Raw genomic sequence first — 20563 nt, 5'->3', positions numbered from 1 at the left:
AGTGGGGTAGAGAAAAAGTGGGGAATTATAGGCCAGTGAGCCTTACATCAGTAGTGGGCAAAATGATGGAATCCATTATTAAGGATGTAATAGCGAAGCATATGACTAGCAGAGAAGGAATCGGACAGAGTCAACATGGATTTACAAAAGGTAAATCGTGCTTGACAAATCTATTGGAATTCTTTGAGATGGTGACAGGTAAAATAGATGGAGGAGAGCCAGTGGATGTGGTGTACCTGGATTTCCAAAAGGCCTCGATAAGTTCCACATAAATGACTGGCATGCAAAATCAAGGCTCATGGGATTGGGGGCAAAGTATTGATGTGGATTGAGAACTGGCTGGCAGATAGAAGACAGAAGGTTGGGATAAACGGCACATTTTCTGAGTGGCAGGCGGTGACCAGTGGGGTGCCACAGGGATCTGTACTGGGACCCCAGCTGTTCACAATTTACATTAATGATTTAGATGAGGGGATTGGATGTAATATCTCCAAATTTGCAGACGACACTAAGCTAGGAGTGGTTGTGTGCACAGAAGAGGGGGTCAGGAAGCTCCAGTGTGATTTGGATAAATTGGGGGACTGGGTAGATACATGGCAAATGTACTACAATGTGGATAAATGTGAGGTTATCCACTTTGGTAATACAAACCAGAGGGCAGATTACTTTTGAATGGCAATAGATTGGGAGATGGGGAAGTGCAGAGAGACCTAGGGGTTCTTGTGCACCAGTCACTGAAGGCGAGCATGCAGGCGGTTAAAAAGGCAAATGGTATGTTGGCCTTCATATCAAGAGGATTTGAGTATAGGAATAAGGATACCTTACTGCAGTTGTACAGAGCCCTGGTGAGACCACTCCTTGAGTATTGTGTGCAGGTTTGGTCGCCTTATCTGAGGAAGGATGTTTTTGCAATGGAGGGAGTGCAAAGGCAATTCACCAGGCTGATACCTGGAATGACAGGAATAACTTCTGAGGAAAGATTGCACAATTTGCGATTGTACTCTCTGGAGTTTAGAAGATTGAGAGGGGATCTCATAGAGACATAAAAAATTCTGGCAGGACTGGACAGAATGGATGGGAAGGGATATTTCCAATGGTGGGGGAGTCCAGAACCCGGGGCCATGGTTCGAGGATAATAGGCAAACCATTTAGAACCGAGATGAGGAGGAATTTCTTTACCCAGAGGGTGGTGAATCTGTGGAATTCATTGCCACAGAGGGCAGTAGAGGCAGGTTCATTGAATATATTTAAGAGGGAATTGGATATTTTTCTTCAGTATAAGGGAATTCGGGGTAACGGAGAGAAGGCGGTGACGGGCTACTGAACTTTAAAATCAGCCATGATCTCATTGAATGGCGGAGATGGCTCGAAGGGCCTAATGACCTACTCCTGCTCCGATCTTCTATGTTTCTGTTTCTGCCCTGTTGCCCATTTTCCCCAATCTTCCCCCCCACAGTTCTACACTGCTCCCTACTGTGCCTCTCTGTTCCTCATTCTTCCCCTCTTCCCCATAGTTCTTCACAGTTCCCCACTGTTCCATAGTGTTGACATTGTTCCCCATTGTTCTCCATGGGTCCATAGTGTTCCCCATCATTTCCTAATCTGCTTCCCACTGTTCCCCACAGTTCCCCAGTTCTCCATTTGAACCCCCTGCTCCACACTGTTCCCTATTTTTCCCCACTATTCTGCATCTGTTCCACCCTGCTCCCCACTGTTCTCCAGCTGTCCCCATTCCACATTTATCCCACTATTCCCCAACTATTCTCCACTAATCCCGACTTTTCCCTTCTGTTCCCAGCTGTTCCCCATCTGTTACCATCATTTGTCCACTGTTACTTGCTTGTTCTCCACTGTTCGACACCTGTTCTCCACTGTGCCCCACTATGCCCCTCTGTTCCCCACTGCTCCTCATTCTTCCCCCTGTTGAGAAACAGCTGGGGAACAGAGGGGCAGAGTGGAGAACAGAGGGGAAAAGTGGGGAACTGTGGGGAATAGTCAGGAACAGGTGTGAACCACTGGGGAACAGAGGTATATATGGGGAACAGATGGGGAACAGTGGAGAACATTGGGAAAAATGGGCAACAGTGCAGAACAGTTGATGGGGAACAGTGGGTTAAATGGGGAACAGAGGGCAAAAGTGGGGAACAGTGGGAATAATGCAGAACAGTGGGGAAAAGTAGGGAACAGAATGGAACCGGGGGGACAGCTGGAGATCAGTGTGGAACCGTGGGTAACACTGTAGAACAATGGGGATCGGAGGGGAATAGTGGGGAGCGGGGGGGGGGGATCAATGAGGAAAGGAGAACAGTGGGGAACAATGTTCTGCACTGTTCCCAACGTACCCCATGGTTCCTCATTGTTGACCAGCAGAAGCTCATCTGTTTTCCAACTGTGCCCCACTTTTCCACACTGTTTCCCACAGTATTCCACTGTTCACCATCCATTCCCCACCATGAAATATAAAGTGTTCACAATTCTTACTCTGGAGACAAAGTTTTGAAGAACAGGTGCATATTTATTTCGAGTCTGCAGAGTCGGGTGTCCCTGGTCTGGGGACATACCATAAGTTCAGAATCATCACTCTTTTGTACAGTCCCGCGCTCAACATCACCCCACCTTCATTTACCTTCTTCCAATCAGAATCCCAATACATTATAACATTCTCCTTCTCCCTTCCATCAATCCAGGTATCGCTCAGTTCTTCCCTCTTCATACATTGCCTGTTCATGTCTCTATGAGGCAATCGCAGTACTAGCTATAGACTACCTTAGGTCACTGTACCAACCTGAACCAGTTCCTTGCATCCTTGGGGCTTGAGATAAGAAGGGGCCCACTGGCTAGTACTGTCTACTCTCAAGCTCTTATCTACATACTTTGCATTCCATCACTTATCACAGAATGGTGCGAGTTTAATCACATTCACCTATTTTTCACAATTCCTCCTTTTTTCTCTTTATCATGTATTTCTGATTAAACTGCATTATTGTTCACCTTTTGTTTCCTCAAATTGTACGAGTTGAATTTGTCGTTGTTCATCTGCCATGGGATTTTTTAATACCACCTGCTTCGCTCCAATAGCTGAGCAAATGGATCTCATGATAAAACATCGTAGGATGGCTGATCCAATCAATAAGCCCACTAGAATCATTCAACCAGATATAGCAAAGTTCATTAACTATGGCCGCCAACCTCCGAATTTCCAATCTCCCCATGTCCAATCACCTCCTTTTTCATATTTATCTCTAGTCTCCTCTCTACACTTTTTAATATGGACCTCCAAATCCGAGATATTAGCTGATTCATCCGGGATGTATGTGTAACATTCAGAACCAATTAAAGCACAAGTCCCCCCTCTCTCTACCAAGGGCCATGCATTTTTGGAGGACTGTGAGTTGCATGGTGGCCATTTCTGTATTTATTGCCCGGACTTGGGATTGGACTTCCCGAAGTACCAGGTTCGTATTATTTACTAGTTCATCTAGGGTGGCTGCTATTCTTGAATCTCAACCGCACTTTGTGCAGCTCCATATGTTGGGAAAAACCTCCACATGAGACGATCTCCTTCAGTCACCCTTTTGCTTTTCCCATGGGACAAGCCTAGCACAGGTAGCTGTTTAAGTTAACGGACATGGGGAATTAAGTAAGCCAGGTAACAACATCCACTCCAACCTTTAGGTGTACAGGTCAATATAAATCCTTTTGTCTGATTCCAACATTCCTTTTCTCCAGGTAACCATGAATAAATTTTACGTCCACACACCCAATATGTGCCCTTTACCGGGTGCGGGATTCACAGTCATGTGACGGTCCAATTCTTCATGAAATTGTAAACTCCTAGTTGGTTTCTCAAAAGGAAGCAACTCTCCAGACTGAGGAGTTGGTGACTTTGTTGGTTTTGGTCGTATCGACCACCCTTTGTATTTATCTTCAGTGGTTGGATCACTGTTGCTGGGCAAGGTCTATATATCAAATAATTTGTGTAGGGAGAGAGGGATTGCTACTAAGGGGACTCCTGACTTGCCATGGTGTGGTATTTTCGCAGAAACCCAACAATCTGTTTGATTTTGGTTCTTAGCATAGTTAGTACATAGAGAGATAAAATAATTTTTAGGTTCATCACGCAAAGTTATGATATGTATAAGTCAAATTGAAATAGTAAGCGGAAAAGTTTCATTATTGTAGTTTTCTTTTCTGTTCCTTTTTACTCCTCTTTCCTTCCTTCTGTGGCTGGTGGTGGGAACACAGGTCCCTTTATTCTTTTTTTAAAGTTTTTTTTTCTTCACACTTTGAGTCATATTCACCAAAATACCCACAAACGTTTCCCTCTAGAATATATAGTGTCATTTTTTTCCCCTTTTCCCCCCTCCCTTCCCTCCCTCCTTCCCACCCCCCTCCCCACCCACTAAACATTCAACATATACAATGCAATAAACCCATGAAACAATGTCATCACACAATGAAATAGACAAGAAAATTGTGTAATCTACTTTTACACACTGGGTCAGTTCATTTCGTCTACTTCTCATTCTGTCATTTTAAGGGGTGGTGGTCCGCGGTAGGACCTGTTGTTTTCCATGTACGGTTCCCAAATTTGTTCGAATACTGTGATGTTATTTCTTAAATTATATGTTATTTTTCCAATGGAATACATTTATTCATTTCCATGTACCATTACTGTATTCTCAGGCGATCTTCTGATTTCCAGGTTGACATTGTACATTTTCTTGCTACAGCTAAGGCTATCATAATAAATCTTTTTTGCGCTTCATCCAAATCGAGGCCACGTTCTTTACTTCTTATATTACTTAGAAGAAAGATCTCTGGATTTTTTGATATGTTATTTTTTGTGATTTTATTTAATACCTGACTTAGATCTTCCCAAAACTTTTCCACTTTCTCACATGCCCAAATTGAAATCTACTGTTGTTCCCGTTTCCTTCTTACAGCGAAAACATCTATCTGATACTGTTGGGGCCCATTAATTTAACTTTCAGCATGTGTCCACCCCTTTTCCTTTGTTCAGTCTGATTTTTCTGTGGTCAATAGTACTAGATATGGTCTGTTCCACCGGGGCTGAAGCTTTTCTTCTTTCCATGAATTGATCAGGACCCAGTCACCAGCATTCACAGAGTGGATAGGGAAATCCAGAGGTGGGCTCTGCACCAGCAGAACCTTAGCTTTTAAATCTGCAAGAGAACGAGAGACTGCCAGTAAATAATTCTTTAAAAACACATCATTATTTTTGACTGTAGGTATTCCTTCTATCTGCCCCAAATATGGGAGTCCAAATAACATCTCGTAAGGGGATATTTTAATGTTTTGTCATGGGGCTGTCCGAATTCTGAGAAGAGTTATTGGTAAGCACTTGGTCCAGGGTAATTTAGTCTCTTCTTTTAGTTATGTAATTTGCATTTTTAAAGTGGCATTCATTTGTTCCACTCTGGAGGCCTTGGAGTATGCAGCTTCCATTTTATCCCTAAGGTTTCACAGACCAGGCTGTAAATTTTAGAAGCGAAGTGCTTTCCCCGATCTGAATTGATGGATTCGGCTATTCCATATCGGGGTACAATTTTTTCCAGAATTATATGCTTGTTCAGTGGCATTGACGGTGGGGAACGCTTCAACCCATCTCGTGAAATGGTCCACTACTGCTAGTAGAAATTTCCATCACTGGACCTTAGGGAGTTTGGTGAAATCCACTTGTATCCGCTGAAATGGCCAGATTGCTAAAGGTGGTCCTCCTCCAGGCATAGCTTTCATAACTTTCTTATTAACCTTTAAACAGATCACACAGCGGTTCACTGCCTGTCTTGCTAGGATATAGACTCCTCTGCAGGCATAAGTTTGTAAGAATGCATCACACAGTGCTTGCACTCCCCAGTGGGAGCCTGAGTGTAGTTCTCCTAGTATCTGCTGGGTGATTTCTTTATTTAACAATTGTCTTCCATCGGGGAGCCACCATTTTCCGTCTTCTTTGCTCCCATCTTTTCCATTTTTTTCTTCTTCAGGGAGGGAAAAGATAGGACCTTCTTCAGCCCTTCTTTGAGAGGTATCAGAGCCATCAGGTGGATGTACTTTTCCTGATCGTGCCGCTTGTTGGGTCAGTTCATCAGCCATCCGATTTCCTTGTGCTTTTGGTGAGTTCCCCTTCTGATGACCTGGTACATATACTGTGGCAATTCTTTCTGGTCTGATTAATGTTTCCAAAGTCTTTTCAGTTAGTTGCTCATGAGCCAGTTCTTTTCCTCTTGTTGTTATCATCCCTCGTTCTTTCCAAATTTTCCTAAATGTGTGTACCACTCCAAATGCATATTTCAAATCTGTATATATGTACCTTCCTGCCCTCCCAACAGTTCCCACAAGTCCCCAGAGTTCCCCATCAGTTCCCTATCTGTTCTAAACTGTTTCCCACTGTTCTTCACCTATTCCACACCTGTTCTCCACTGTTCCGCCTGCTGTTTCCCACCAGTTCCCCACTTTTCACTACTGTTCACCATGGTCCCCCACTGTTCCCCTCATTTCCCAATCTGTTCCCCACTTTTCTCCACTGTTCTCCCATTCTCCACAGTTCGCTATCCGTTCCCCACTGCTCCCCACTATTCCCCTCTGTTGCCAACTATTCCGCAGAGATCTCCACTGTTCCCCATCCCTTCCTTCCATTCCTCAATTTTCCCCACTTCTGCCCTCCATAGTACAGTTCCCCAACTTTTTTACATGTTCCCCACTGTTCCCCATTGTTCCCCACCTGTCACACACTTTTTACCACTGTTCCCCACATTCTCCAATGTTCGCCAAATGTTCCCCACTGGTCTCCACTGTTACTCTCTGTTCCCCACTGTTACTCATTCTTCCCCACTGTTCCCCACAGTTCTGCAGTTTTGCCCAATTCTCCAATTTTTTCTTATCTGTTCCCCCTGCTCCTTTGGCTCCCCTCTGTTCTGCAGTGTTCCCCACGCTTCCCACTTTTTCCAATCCATATCCCCTGCTCCCTTTGGTTCCACTCTATTGTGCAGTGCTCCCCACGATTCCCCACTTTTTCCAACCTGTACACCATGCTTCCTTTGGTTCCCCTCTGTCCTGCAGTGTTCCCCATGGTTCCCCACCTTTTCCAATATTTTCACCCTGCTCCCTTTGGTTCCCCACTCTTCTGCATTTTTCCACACGGTTCCCCACTTCTTCCAATCCGTTTCCCCTGCTCCCTTTGTTTACCCACTGTTCTGCATTTTTCCACTCTGTTCCCCACTTCTTTCAATCCGTTCCCCCGCTACCTTTGGTTCCCCACTGTTCTGCAGTGTTCCCCATGGTTCCCCACTTTTTCCAATCCGTTTCCCCTGCTCCGTTTTGTTCCCCTCTGTTCTGCAGTTTTCCCTACGCTTCCCCACTTTTTCCAATCCGTTCCCCCTGCTCCCTTTGGTTCCTCTCTATATACAGTGTTCCCCACGATTCTCCACTTTTTTTCCATTCTGTACCCCCTGCTCCCTCTGCTTCCCCTCTGCCCTGCAGTGTTCCCCATGGTTCCCCACTTTTTCCATTCCGTTCCCCCTACTTCCTTTGCTTCACCTCTGTTCTGCAGTGTTCCCCACGGTTCTCCACTTTTTCCAGTCTGTTCACCCTGCACCCTTTGGTTGCCCTCTGTTCTGGAGCGTTCCCCATGCTTCCCACTTTTTCCAATGCATTTCCCCTGCTCCCTTTGATTCCACTCTATTGTGCAGTGCTCCCCACGATTCCCCACTTTTTCCAACCTGTTCACCATGCTCCCTTTGGTTCCCCTCTGTCCTGCAGTGTTCCCCACGGTTATTTACTTTTTGCAACCCGTTCCCCCGGCTCCCTTTGGTTCCCCTCTGTTCTGCATTGTTCCACACGGTTCCCCACATTTCTGAGCAGTTCCCCCTGCTCCCTTTGGTTCCGCTCTGTTCTGCATTGTTCCCCACGGTTCTCCACATTTTTTCTAATATGTTCCTATGCTCCCTTTGGTTCATCTCTGTTGTGCAGTTTCCCCATGGTTCTCCACATTTTTTCCAATCTGTTCCCCCTGCTCCCTTTGGTTCCATTCTGTTCTGCAGTGTTTCCCACGATTCCACACCTTTTCCAACCTGTACCGCCTGCTCCCTTTGGTTCCCCACGGTTCCCCACTTTTTACAATCCGTTCCAGCTGCTCCCTTTCGTTCCCCTCTGTCCTGCTTTTTTCATCACGGTTCCCCACTTTTTCAGATCCGTTCCCCCTGCTCTCTTTCGTTCCCCTCTGTCCTGCATTTTTCCCCACGGTTCCCCACTTCACCAATCCATTCCCCCTGCTCCCTTTGGTTACCCTCTGTTCTGCATTTTTCCACACGGTTCCCCACTTCTTACAATCCGTTTCCCCTGCTCCCTTTGTTTACCCACTGTTCTGCATTTTTCGACTCTGTTCCCCACTTTTTTCAATCCGTTTCCCCTGCTCCCTTTTGTTCCCCACTGTTCTGCAGTGTTCCCCATGGTTCCCCACTTTTTCCAATCCGTTTCCCCTGCTCCCTTTTGTTCCCCTCTGTTCTGCAGTGTTCCCCACAGTTCCCCACTTTTTCCAATCCGTTCCCCCTGCACCCTTTGGTTCCCCTCTGTTCTGCAGTGTTCCCCAAGGTTCCCCACATTTTCCAACTTTTACCCCCTGCTCCCTTTGGTTCCCCTCTTTCCTGCAGTGTTCCACATGGTTCCCCACTTTTTCCAATCCGTTCCTCATATTCCTTTGGTTCAGCTCTGTTCTGCAGTGTTTCCCACGGTTCCCAACTTCACCAATCCATTCCCCCTGCTGCCTTTGGTTCCCTTCGTTCTGCATTTTTCCACACGGTTCCCCACTTCTTCCAATCCGTTTCCCCTGCTCCCTTTGTTTACCCACTGTTCTGCATTTTTCCACTCTGTTCCCCACTTTTTTCAATCCGTTTCCCCTGCTCCCTTTTGTTCCCCTCTGTTCTGCAGTGTTCCCCACAGTTCCCCACTTTTTCCAATCCATTCCCCCTGCTCCCTTTTGTTCCACTCTGTTCTGCATTGTTCCCCACGGTTTCCCACATTTCCGAGCTGTTCCCCCTGCACCCTTTGGTTCCCCTCTGTTCTGCAGTGTTCCCCATGTTTCCCCACTCTTTCCAATCCGTTCCTCCTATACATTTGGTTCAGCTCTGTTCTGCAGTGTTTCCCACTGTTCCCCACATTTTCCAGTCTGTTCCCCCTGCTCCCTTTGGTTCCACTCTGTTCTGGAGTGTTCAACACGCTTCCCCACTTTTTCCAATCCATTTCCCCTGCTCCCATTGGTTCCAATCTATTGTGCAGTGCTCCTCAAAATTCCCCACTTTTTCCAATCTGTTCCCCGTGCTCCCTTTGGTTCCCCTCTGTCCTGCAGTGTTCCCCACGATTCCCCACTTTTTCCAATCCGTTCCCCCTGCTCCCTTTGGTTCCCCACTCTTCTGCATTTTTCCACACTGTTCTCCACTTTTTCAAATCTGTTTCCCCTGCTCCCTTTGGTTCCCCACTGTTCTGCAGTTTTCCCCAATTCTCCACTTTTTTCTAATCTGTCCCTCCTGCACCTTTGGCTCCCCTCTGTTCTGCTGTTTTCCCCACGGTTCCCCACATTTTTTCCAATCTGTTCCACCTGCTTCCTTTGGTTCTCCTGTGTTCTGCAGTTTTCCCTACGCTTCCCCACTTTTTCCAATCCGTTCCCCCTGCTCCCTTTGCTTCCTCTCTATATGCAGTGTTCCCCACGATTCTCCCCTTTTTTCCATTCTGTACCCCCTGCTCCCTTTGGTTCCCCTCTTTCCTGCAGTGCTCCTCACGATTCCCCACTTTTTCCAATCTGTTCCGCGTGCTCCCTTTGGTTCCCCTCTGTCCTGCAGTGTTCCCCACGATTCCCCACTTTTTCCAATCCGTTCCCCCTGCTCCCTTTGGTTCCCCACTCTTCTGCATTTTTCCACAGGGTTCCCCACTTTTTACAATCTGTTCCCCCTGCTCCCTTTATTTCCCCACTCTTCTGCATTTTTCCACACTGTTCTCCACTTTTTCAAATCTGTTTCCCCTGCTCCCTTTGGTTCCCCACTGTTCTGCAGTTTTCCCCAATTCTCCACTTTTTTATAATCTGTTCCCCCTGCTCCTTTGGCTCCCCTCTGTTCTGCTGTTTTCCCCACGATTCCCCACTTTTTCCAACCTGTACACCATGCTCCCTTTGGTTCCCCTCTGTCCTGCAGTGTTCCCCACGGTTATTCACTTTTTCCAACCCGTTCCCCCGGCTCCCTTTGGTTCCCCTCTGTTCTGCATTGTTCCCCACGGTTCCCCACATTTCTGAGCAGTTCTCCCTGCTCCCCTTGGTTCCACTCTGTTCTGGAGTGTTCCCCACGCTTCCCCACTTTTTCCTATCCATTTCCCCTGCTCCCTTTGGTTCCAATCTATTGTGCAGTGCTCCTCACGATTCCCCACTTTTTCCAATATGTTCGCGTGCTCCCTTTGGTTCCCCTCTGTCCTGCAGTGTTCCCCACGTTTCCCCACTTTTTCCAATCCATTCCCCCTGCTCCCTTTGGTTCCCCACTCTTCTGCATTTTCGACAGGGTTCCCCACTTTTTACAATCTGTTCCCCCAGCTCCCTTTGTTTCCCCACTCTTCTGCATTTTTCCACACTGTTCTCCACTTTTTCAAATCTATTTCCCCAGCTTCCTTTGGTTCCCCACTGTTCTGCAGTTTTCCACAATTCTCCACTTTTTTCTAATCTGTCCCCCCTGCTCCTTTGGCTCCCCTCTGTTCTGCTGTTTTCTCCACGGTTCTCCACATTTTTTCCAATCTGTTGCACCTGCTCCCTTTGGTTCTCCTGTGTTCTGCAGTTTTCCCTACGCTTCCCCACTTTTTCCAATCCGTTCCCCCTACTCCCTTTGGTTCCTCTCTATATGCAGTGTTCCCCACGATTCTCCACTTTTTTTCCATTCTGTACCCCCTGCTCCCTCTGCTTCCCCTCTGCCCTGCAGTGTTCCCCATGGTTCCCCACTTTTTCAATTCCGTTCCCCCTACTTCCTTTGGTTCACCTCTGTTCTGCAGTGTTCCCCACGGTTCTCTACTTTTTCCAGTCTGTTCCCCCTGCACCCTTTGGTTGCCCTCTGTTCTGGAGTGTTCCCCACGCTTCCCACTTTTTCCAATCCATTTCCCCTGCTCCCTTTGGTTCCACTCTATTGTGCAGTGCTCCCCACGATTCCCCACTTTTTCCAACCTGTACACCATGCTCCCTTTGGTTCCCCTCTGTCCTGCAGTGTTCCCCACGGTTATTCACTTTTTCCAACCCGTTCCCCCGGCTCCCTTTGGTTCCCCTCTGTTCTGCATTGTTCCCCACGGTTCCCCACATTTCTGAGCAGTTCCCCCTGCTCCCTTTGGTTCCGCTCTGTTCTGCATTGTTCCCCACGGTTCTCCACATTTTCTCTAATCTGTTCCTATGCTCCCTTTGGTTCATCTCTGTTCTGCAGTTTCCCCATGGTTCTCCACATTTTTTCCAATCTGTTCCCCCTGCTCCCTTTTGTTCCCCTCTGTTCTGCAGTGTTTCCCACAATTCCACACCTTTTCCAACCTGTACCGCCTGCTCCCTTTGGTTCCCCTCTGTCCTGCAGTGTTCCCCACGGTTCCCACTTTTTACAATCCGTTCCAGCTGCTCCCTTTCGTTCCCCTCTGTCCTGCATTTTTCATCACGGTTCCCCACTTCACCAATCCATTCCCCCTGCTCCCTTTGGTTCCCCTCTGTTCTGCATTTTTCCACACGGTTCCCCACTTCTTACAATCCGTTTCCCCTGCTCCCTTTGTTTACCAACTGTTCTGCATTTTTCCACTCTGTTCCACACTTTTTTCAATCCGTTCCCCCTGCTCCCTTTGGTTCCCCACTGTTCTGCAGTGTTCCCCATGGTTCCCCACTTTTTCCAATCCGTTTCCCCTGCTCCCTTTTGTTCCCCTCTGTTCTGCAGTGTTCCCCACCGTTCCCCACTTTTCCCAATCCGTTCCCCCTGCTCCCTTTTGTTCCACTCTGTTCTGCATTGTTCCCCACGGTTTCCCACATTTCCGAGCTGTTCCCCCTGCACCCTTTGGTTCCCCTCTGTTCTGCAGTTTTCCCCAAGGTTCCCCACTCTTTCCAACTTTTACCCCCTGCTCCCTTTGGTTCCCCTCTTTCCTGCAGTGTTCCCCATGGTTCCCCACTTTTTCCAATCCGTTCCTCCTATTCCTTTGGTTCAGCTCTGTTCTGCAGTGCTTCCCACGGTTCCCCACTTTTTCCAATCTGTTCCCCCTGCTCTCTTTGGTTCCACTCTGTTCTGGAGTGTTCCCCACGCTTCCCCACTTTTTCCAATCCATTTCCCCTGCTCCCTTTGGTTCCAATCTATTGTGCAGTGCTCCTCACGATTCCCCAATTTTCCAATCTGTTCCGCGTACTCCCTTTGGTTCCCTTCTGTCCTGCAGTGTTCCCCACGATTCCCCACTCTTTCCAATCCGTTACCCCTGCTCCCTTTGGTTCCCCACTCTTCTGCATTTTTCCACAGGGTTCCCAACTTTTTAGAATCTGTTCCCCCTGCTCCCTTTGTTTCCCCACTCTTCTGAATTTTTCCACACTGTTCTCCACTTTTTCAAATCCGTTCCCCCTGCTCCCTTTGGTTCCTCTCTATATGCAGTGTTCCCCACGATTCTCCACTTTTTTTCCATTCTGTACCCCCTGCTCCCTCTGGTTCCCCTCTGCCCTGCAGTGTTCCCCATGGTTCCCCACTTTTTCCATTCCGTTCCCCCTACTTCCTTTGCTTCACCTCTGTTCTGCAGTGTTTCCCACGGTTCTCCACTTTTTCCAATCCGTTCCCCCTGCACCCTTTGATTGCCCTCTGTTCTGCAGTGTTCCCCACGCTTCCCACTTTTTCCAATCCATTTCCCCTGCTCCCTTTGGTTCCACTCTATTGTGCAGTGTTCCCCACGATTCCCCACTTTTTCCAACCTGTACACCATGCTCCCTTTGGTTCCCCTCTGTCCTGCAGTGTTCCCCACGGTTATTCACTTGTTCCAACCCGTTCCCCCGGCTCCCTTTGGTTCCCCTCTGTTCTGCATTGTTCCCCACGGTTCCCCACATTTCTGAGCAGTTCCCCCTGCTCCCTTTGGTTCCGCTCTGTTCTGCATTGTTCCCCACGGTTCTCCACATTTTTTCTAATCTGTTCCTATGCTCCCTTTGGTTCATCTCTGTTCTGCAGTTTCCCCATGTTTCTCCACATTTTTTCCAATCTGTTCCCCCTGCTCCCTTTGGTTCCCCTCTGTTCTGCCGTGTTTCCCACGATTCCACACCCTTTCCAACCTGTACCGCCTGCTCCCTTTCGTTCCCCTCTGTCCTGCATTTTTCATCACGTTTCCCACTTTTTCAGATCCGTTCCCCCTACTCCCTTTCGTTCCCCTCTGTCCTGCATTTTTCCCCACGGTTCCCCACTTCACCAATCCATTACCCCTGCTCCCTTTGGTTCCCATCTGTTCTGCATTTTTCCACACGGTTCCCCACTTCTTACAATCCGTTTCCCCTGCTCCCTTTGTTTACCCACTGTTCTGCATTTTTCCACTCTGTTCCCCACTTTTTTCAATCTGTTCCCCCTGCTCCCTTTGCTTCCCCACTGTTCTGCAGTGTTCCCCATGGTTCCCCACTTTTTCCAATCTGTTCCCCTGCTCCCTTTCGTTCCCCTCTGTCCTGCATTTTTCATCATGGTTCCCCACTTTTTCAGATCCGTTCCCCCTGCTCCCTTTCGTTCCCCTCTGTCCTGCATTGTTCCCCACGGTTCCCCACATTTCCGAGCTGTTCCCCCTGCTCCCTTTGGTTCCGATCTGTTCTGCAGTGTTCCCCATGGTTCCCCACATTTTCCAATCTGTTTCCCCTGCTGCCTTTGGTTCCCCGCTGTTCTGCAGTTTCCCCACGGTTCTCCACATTTTTTCCAATCTTTTCCCTCTGCTCCCTTTGGTTCCCCTCTGTCCTGCAGTGTTCTCCATTGTTCCCCTCTTTTTCCAATCCGTTACCCCTGCTCTTTTTGATTCTCCTCTGTTCTGCAGTGATCCCCACGGTTCCCCACTTTTTCCAACCCGTTCCCCCGGCTCCCTTTGGTTCCCCTCTGTTCTGCATTGTTACCCATGGTTCCCCACATTTCCGAGCTGTTCCCCCTGCTCCCTTTGGTTCCGATCTGTTCTGCATTGTTCCCCACGGTTCTCCACAATTTTTCCAATCTGTTCTGCTTGCTCCTTAGGTTTCCCTCTGTTCTGCAGTGTTCCAAACATTTCCCCACTTTTACCAATCTGTTCCCTCTTCTCCATTTGGTTCCCCTCTGTCGTGCAGTGTTCCCCATGTTTCCCCACTTTTTCCAATCTGTTCCCCCTGCTCCCTTTCGTTCCCCTCTGTCCTGCATTTTTCATCACGGTTCCCCACTTTTTCAGATCCGTTCCCCCTGCTCCCTTTCGTTCCCCTCTGTCCTGCATTTTTCCCCACGGTTCCCCACTTCACCAATCCATTCCCCCTGCTCCCTTTGGTTCCCCTCTGTTCTGCATTTTTCCACACGGTTCCCCACTTCTTACAATCCGTTTCCCCTGCTCCCTTTGTTTACCCACTGTTCTGCATTTTTCCACTCTGTTCCCCACTTTTTTCAATCCGTTCCCCGTGCTCCCTTTGGTTTTCTGTTCTGCTGTGTTCCCCATGGTTCCCCACTTTTTCCAATCCGTTCCTTCTATTCCTTTGGTTCAGCTCTGTTCTGCAGTGTTTCCCACGGTTCCCCACTTTTTCCAATCTGTTCCCCCTGCTCCCTTTGGTTCCAATCTATTGTGCAGTGCTCCTCACGATTCCCCACTTGTTCCAATCTGTTCCCCGTGCTCCCTTTGGTTCCACTCTGTTCTGCATTGTTCCCCACGGTTTCCCACATTTCCGAGCTGTTCCCCCTGCACCCTTTGGTTCCCCTCTGTTCTGCAGTGTTCCCCAAGGTTCCCCACTTTTTCCAACTTTTACCCCCTGCACCCTTTGGTTCCCCTCTTTCCTGCAGTGTTCCCCATGGTTCCCCACTTTTTCCAATCCGTTCCTTCTATTCCTTTGGTTCAGCTCTGTTCTGCAGTTTTTCCCACAGTTCCCCTCTTTTTCAAATCTGTTCCCCCTGCTCCCTTTGGTTCCACTCTGTTCTGGAGTGTTCCCCACGCTTCCCCACTTTTTCCAATCCCTTTCCCCTGCTCCCTTTGGTTCCAATCTATTGTGCAGTGCTCCTCACGATTCCCCACTTTTTCCAATCCGTTCCCCCTGCTCCCTTTGGTTCCGCACTCTTCTGCATTTTTCCACAGGGTTCCCCAATTTTTACAATCTGTTCCCCCTCCACCTTTATTTCCCCACTCTTCTGCATTTTTCCACACTGTTCTCCACTTTTTCAAATCTGTTTCCCCTGCTCCCTTAGGTTCCCCACTGTTCTGCAGTTTTCCCCAATTCTCCACTTTTTTCTAATCTGTCCCCCCTGCTCCTTTGGCTCCCCTTTGTTCTGCTGTTTTACCCACGGTTCCCCACATTTTTTCCAATCTGTTCCACCTGCTCCCTTTTGTTCTCCTGTGTTCTGCAGTTTTCCCTACGCTTCCCCAATTTTTCCAATCCGTGCCCCCTGCTCCCCTTGGTTCCTCTCTATATGCAGTGTTCCCCACGATTCTCCACTTTTTTTCCATTCTGTACCCCCTGCTCCCTCTGGTTCCCCTCTGCCCTGCAGTGTTCCCCATGGTTCCCCACTTTTTCCATTCCGTTCCCCCTACTTCCTTTGGTTCACCTCTGTTCTGCAGTGTTCCCCACGGTTCTCCACTTTTTCCAGTCTGTTCCCCCTGCATCCTTTGGTTGCCCTCTGTTCTGGAGTGTTCCCCACGCTTCCCACTTTTTCCAATCCATTTCCCCTGCTCCCTTTGGTTCCACTCTATTGTGCAGTGCTCCCCACGATTCCCCACTTTTTCCAACCTGTACACCATGCTCCCTTTGGTTCCCCTCTGTCCTGCAGTGTTCCCCACGGTTATTCACTTTTTCCAACCCGTTCCCCCGGCTCCCTTTGGTTCCCCTCTGTTCTGCATTGTTCCCCACGGTTCCCCACATTTCTGAGCAGTTCCCCCTGCTCCCTTTGGTTCCGCTCTGTTCTGCATTGTTCCCCACGGTTCTCCACATTTTTTCTAATCTGTTCCTATGCTCGCTTTGGTTCATCACTGTTCTGCAGTTTCCCCATGGTTCTGCACATTTTTTCCAAACTGTTCCCCCTGCTCCCTTTGGTTCCCCTCTGTTCTGCAGTGTTTCCCACGATTCCACACCTTTTCCAACCTGTACCGCATGCTCCCTTTGGTTCCCCTCTGTCCTGCAGTGTTCCCCACGGTTCCCCACTTTTTACAATCCATTCCAGCTGCTCCCTTTCGTTCCCCTCTGTCCTGCATTTTTCATCACGGTTTCCCACTTTTTCAGATCCGTTCCCCCTGCTCCCTTTCGTTCCCCTCTGTCCTGCATTTTTCCCCACGGTTCCCCACTTCACCAATCCATTCCCCCTGCTCCCTTTGGTTCCCCTCTGTTCTGCATTTTTCCACACGGTTCCCCACTTCTTACAATCCGTTTCCCCTGCTCCCTTTGTTTACCCACTGTTCTGCATTTTTCCACTCTGTTCCCCACTTTTTTCAATCCGTTCCCCCTGCTCCCTTTGGTTCCCCACTGTTCTGCAGTGTTCCCCATGGTTCCCCACTTTTTCCAATCCGTTTCCCCTGCTCCCTTTTGTTTCCCTCTGTTCTGCAGTGTTCTCCACAGTTCCCCACTTTTTCCAATCCGTTCCCCCTGCTCCCTTTTGTTCCACTCTGTTCTGCATTGTTCCGCACGGTTTCCCACATTTCCGAGCTGTTCCCCCTGCACCCTTTGGTTCCCCTCTGTTCTGCAGTGTATTCCAAGGTTCCCCACTTTTTCCAACTTTTACCCCCTGCTCCCTTTGATTCCCCTCTTTCCTGCAGTGTTCCCCATGGTTCCCCACTTTTTCCAATCCGTTCCTCCTATTCCTTTGGTTCAGCTCTGTTCTGCAGTGTTTCCCACGGTTCCCCACTTTTTCCAATCTGTTCCCCCTGCTCCCTTTGGTTCCCCCCTTTCCTGCAGTGTTCACATGGTTCCCCACTTTTTCCAATCCGTTCCTCCTATTCCTTTGGTTCAGCTCGGTCCTGCAGTGTTCTCCACGGTTCCCCTGTTTTTCCAATCCGTTACCCCTGCTCCCTTTGGATCCCCTCTATTCTGCAATGATCCCCACGGTTCCCAACGTTTTCGAATCTGTTCCCCGTGCTCCCTTTGGTTCCCCTCTGTCCTGCAGTGTTCCCCATGATTCCCCACTTTTTCCAATCTCTTCCCCCTGCTCCCTTTGGTTCGCCTCTGTTCTGCAGTGTTTCCCACGATTCCACACTTTTTCCAACCTGTACACCCTGCTCCCTTTGGTTTCCCTCTGTCCTGCAGTGTTCCCCACGGTTCCCCACTTTTTCCAATCCATTCCCCCTGCTCCCTTTGGTTCCCCACTGTTCTGCATTGTTCCACACAGTTTCCCACATTTCCGAGCTGTTCCCCCTGCCTCCTTTGCTTCCGCAGTGTTCCCCACCGTTCTCCACATTTTTTCCAATCTGTTCCTCCTTCTCCCTTTGGTTCCCCTCTGTCCTGCAGTGTTCCCCACGATTCCCCACTTTTTCCAATCCGTTCCCCCTGCTCCCTTTGGTTCACCTCTGTTCTGCAGTGTTCCCCACAGTTCTCCACCTTTTCCAACACATTCCCCCGGTTCTCTTTGGTTTCTCACTGTTTTGCAGTGTTCCCCACGGTTTCCCAATTTTTCCAATCTGTTCCCCCTACTTCCCTTGGGTCACCTCTGTTCTGCAGTGTTCCCCACTGTTCCCCAATTTTTCCAATCCTTTCCCCCTGTTCTCTTTGGTTCCCCAGTGATCTGCAGAACTTCCCACGATTCCCCACTTTTTCCAATCTGTTCCCCCTGCACCCTTTGGTTGCCCTCTGTTCTGGAGTGTTCCCCACGCTTCCCACTTTTTCCAATCCATTTCCCCTGCTCCCTTTGGTTCCACTCTATTGTGCAGTGCTCACCACGATTCCCCACTTTTTCCAACCTGTACACCATGCTCCCTTTGGTTCCCCTCTGTCCTGCAGTGTTCCCCACGGTTATTCACTTTTTCCAACCCGTTCCCCCTGCTCCCTTTGTTTACCCACTGTTCTGCATTTTTCCACTCTGTTCCCCACTTTTTTCAATTGTTGCCCCTGCTCCCTTTGGTTCCCCACTGTTCTGCAGTGTTCCCCATGGTTCACCACTTTTTCCAATCCGTTTCCCCTGCTCCCTTTTGTTCAACTCTGTGCTGCAGTGTTCCCCACAGTTCCCCACTTTTTCCAAACCGTTCCCCCTGCTCCCTTTTGTTCCACTGTTCTGCAGTTTTCCCCACAGTACCCCACTTTTTGCAATCCGCTCCCCCTGCCTCCTTTGATTCCTCTCTGTTCTGCAGTGTTTCCCAAGGTTCCCCACTTTTTCCAACTTTTACCCCCTGCTCCCTTTGGTTCCCCTCTGTCCTGCAGTGTTCCCCATGGGCCCAAATTTAACAATCCGTTCCTCCTGCTCCCTTTGGTTCCCCTCTGTCCTGCAGTTTCCCCACGGTTCTCCACATTTTTTCCAATCTGTTCCCCCTGCTCCCTTTGGTTCCCCTCTGTTCTGCAGTGTTCCCCACGATTCTCCACATTTTTTACATTCTGTACCCCCTGCTCCCTCTGGTTCCCCTCTGCCCTGCAGTGTTCCCCATGGTTCCCCACTTTTTCCATTCCGTTCCCCCTACTTCCTTTGGTTCACCTCTGTTCTGCAGTGTACCCCACGGTTCCCCACTTTTTCCAATCTGTTCCCCCTGCTCCCTTTCGTTCCTCTCTGTTCTGGAGTGTTCCCCACGCTTCCCACTTTTTCCAATCCATTTCCCTTGCTCCCTTTGGCTCCCCTCTGTCCTGCAGTGTTCCCCACTATTCCCCACTTTTTCCATCCTGTACCCCCTGCTCACTTTGCTTCCCCTCTGTTTTGCAGTTTCCCCATGGTTCTCCACATTTTTTCCAATCTGTTCCTCCTTCTCCCTTTGGTTCCCCTCTGTCCTGCAGTGTTCCCCACGATTCCCCACTTTTTCCAATCCGTTCCCCCTGCTCCCTTTGGTTCACCTCTGTTCTGCAGTGTTGCCCACGGTTCTCCACCTTTTCCATCACATTCCCCCGGCTCTCTTTGGTTTCCCACTGTTTTGCAGTGTTCCCCACGGTTTCCCAATTTTTCTAATCTGTTCCCCCTACTTCCCTTGGGTCACCTCTGTTCTGCAGTGTTCCCTACTGTTCCCCAATTTTTCCAATCCTTTCCCCCTGCTCCCTTTGGTTCCCCAGTGATCTGCAGAACTTCCCACGATTCCCCACTTTTTCCAATCTGTTCCCCCTGCACCCTTTGGTTGCCCTCTGTTCTGGAGTGTTCCCCACGCTTCCCACTTTTTCCAATCCATTTCCCCTGCTCCCTTTGGTTCCACTCTATTGTGCAGTGCTCACCACGATTCCCCACTTTTTCCAACCTGTACACCATGCTCCCTTTGGTTCCCCTCTGTCCTGCAGTGTTCCCCACTGTTATTCACTTTTTCCAACCCGTTCCCCCTGCTCCCTTTGTTTACCCTCTGTTCTGCATTTTTCCACTTTGTTCCCCACTTTTTTCAATTGTTGCCCCTGCTCCCTTTGGTTCCCCACTGTTCTGCAGTGTTCCCCATGGTAAACCACTTTTTCCAATCCGTTTCCCCTGCTCCCTTTTGTTCCCCTCTGTTCTGCAGTGTTCCCCACAGTTCCCCACTTTTTCCAAACCGTTCCCCCTGCTCCCTTTTGTTCCACTGTTCTGCAGTTTTCCCCACAGTACCCCACTTTTTGCAATCCGCTCCCCCTGCCTCCTTTGATTCCCCTCTGTCCTGCAGTGTTCCCCATGGGCCCAATTTTAACAATCTGTTCCTCCTGCTCCCTTTGGTTCCCCTCTGTACTGCAGTTTCCCCACGGTTCTCCACATTTTTTCCAATCTGTTCCTCCTTCTCCCTTTGGTTCCCCTCTGTCCTGCAGTGTTCCCCACGATTCCCCACTTTTTCCAATCCGTTCCCCCTGCTCCCTTTGGTTCCCCTCTGTTCTGCAGTGTTCCCCACGATTCTCCACATTTTTTACATTCTGTACCCCCTGCTCCCTCTGGTTCCCCTCTGCCCTGCAGCGTTCCCCATGGTTCCCCACTTTTTCCATTCCGTTCCCCCTACTTCCTTTGGTTCACCTCTGTTCTGCAGTGTTCCCCACGGTTCCCCACTTTTTCCAATCTGTTCCCCCTACTTCCCTTGGGCACCTCTGTTCTGCATTGTTCCCCACTGTTCCCCAATTTTTCCAATCCTTTCCCCCTGCTCCCTTTGGTTCCCCAGTGATCTGCAGAACTTCCCACGATTCCCCACTTTTTCCAATCTGTTCCCCCTGCTCCCTTTGGTTCCCCACTGTTCTGCATTGTTCCACACGGTTTCCCACATTATCGAGCTGTTC

At 49.2% G+C, this 20563-nt stretch overlaps 1 protein-coding gene and 1 long non-coding RNA gene across 2 annotated transcripts in view; one reads left to right on the top strand and one right to left on the bottom strand.

Annotated features, from left to right (window-relative positions):
- The window catches only part of LOC138750556 (endogenous retrovirus group 3 member 1 Env polyprotein-like), a 474937-nt gene that overhangs the window by 100964 nt on the left and 353410 nt on the right, over positions 1–20563 (bottom strand). The gene's annotated exons all lie outside the window — the stretch shown is intronic.
- LOC138750560 (uncharacterized) overlaps positions 1–20563 on the top strand; it is a 120001-nt gene that overhangs the window by 6178 nt on the left and 93260 nt on the right. The window contains exon 2 of the long non-coding RNA XR_011349385.1: positions 6009–6137. This is a non-coding gene — a long non-coding RNA (uncharacterized lncRNA). The remainder of the gene's footprint in view (positions 1–6008; positions 6138–20563) is intronic.

The sequence above is a fragment of the Narcine bancroftii genome, unplaced genomic scaffold (assembly GCF_036971445.1).
Source record: "Narcine bancroftii isolate sNarBan1 unplaced genomic scaffold, sNarBan1.hap1 Scaffold_166, whole genome shotgun sequence".
Classification (NCBI taxonomy): Eukaryota; Metazoa; Chordata; class Chondrichthyes; order Torpediniformes; family Narcinidae; genus Narcine; species Narcine bancroftii.
Note: the sequence above shows the minus strand (reverse complement) of the source record. Positions and strands in the feature narration are given on the sequence as shown.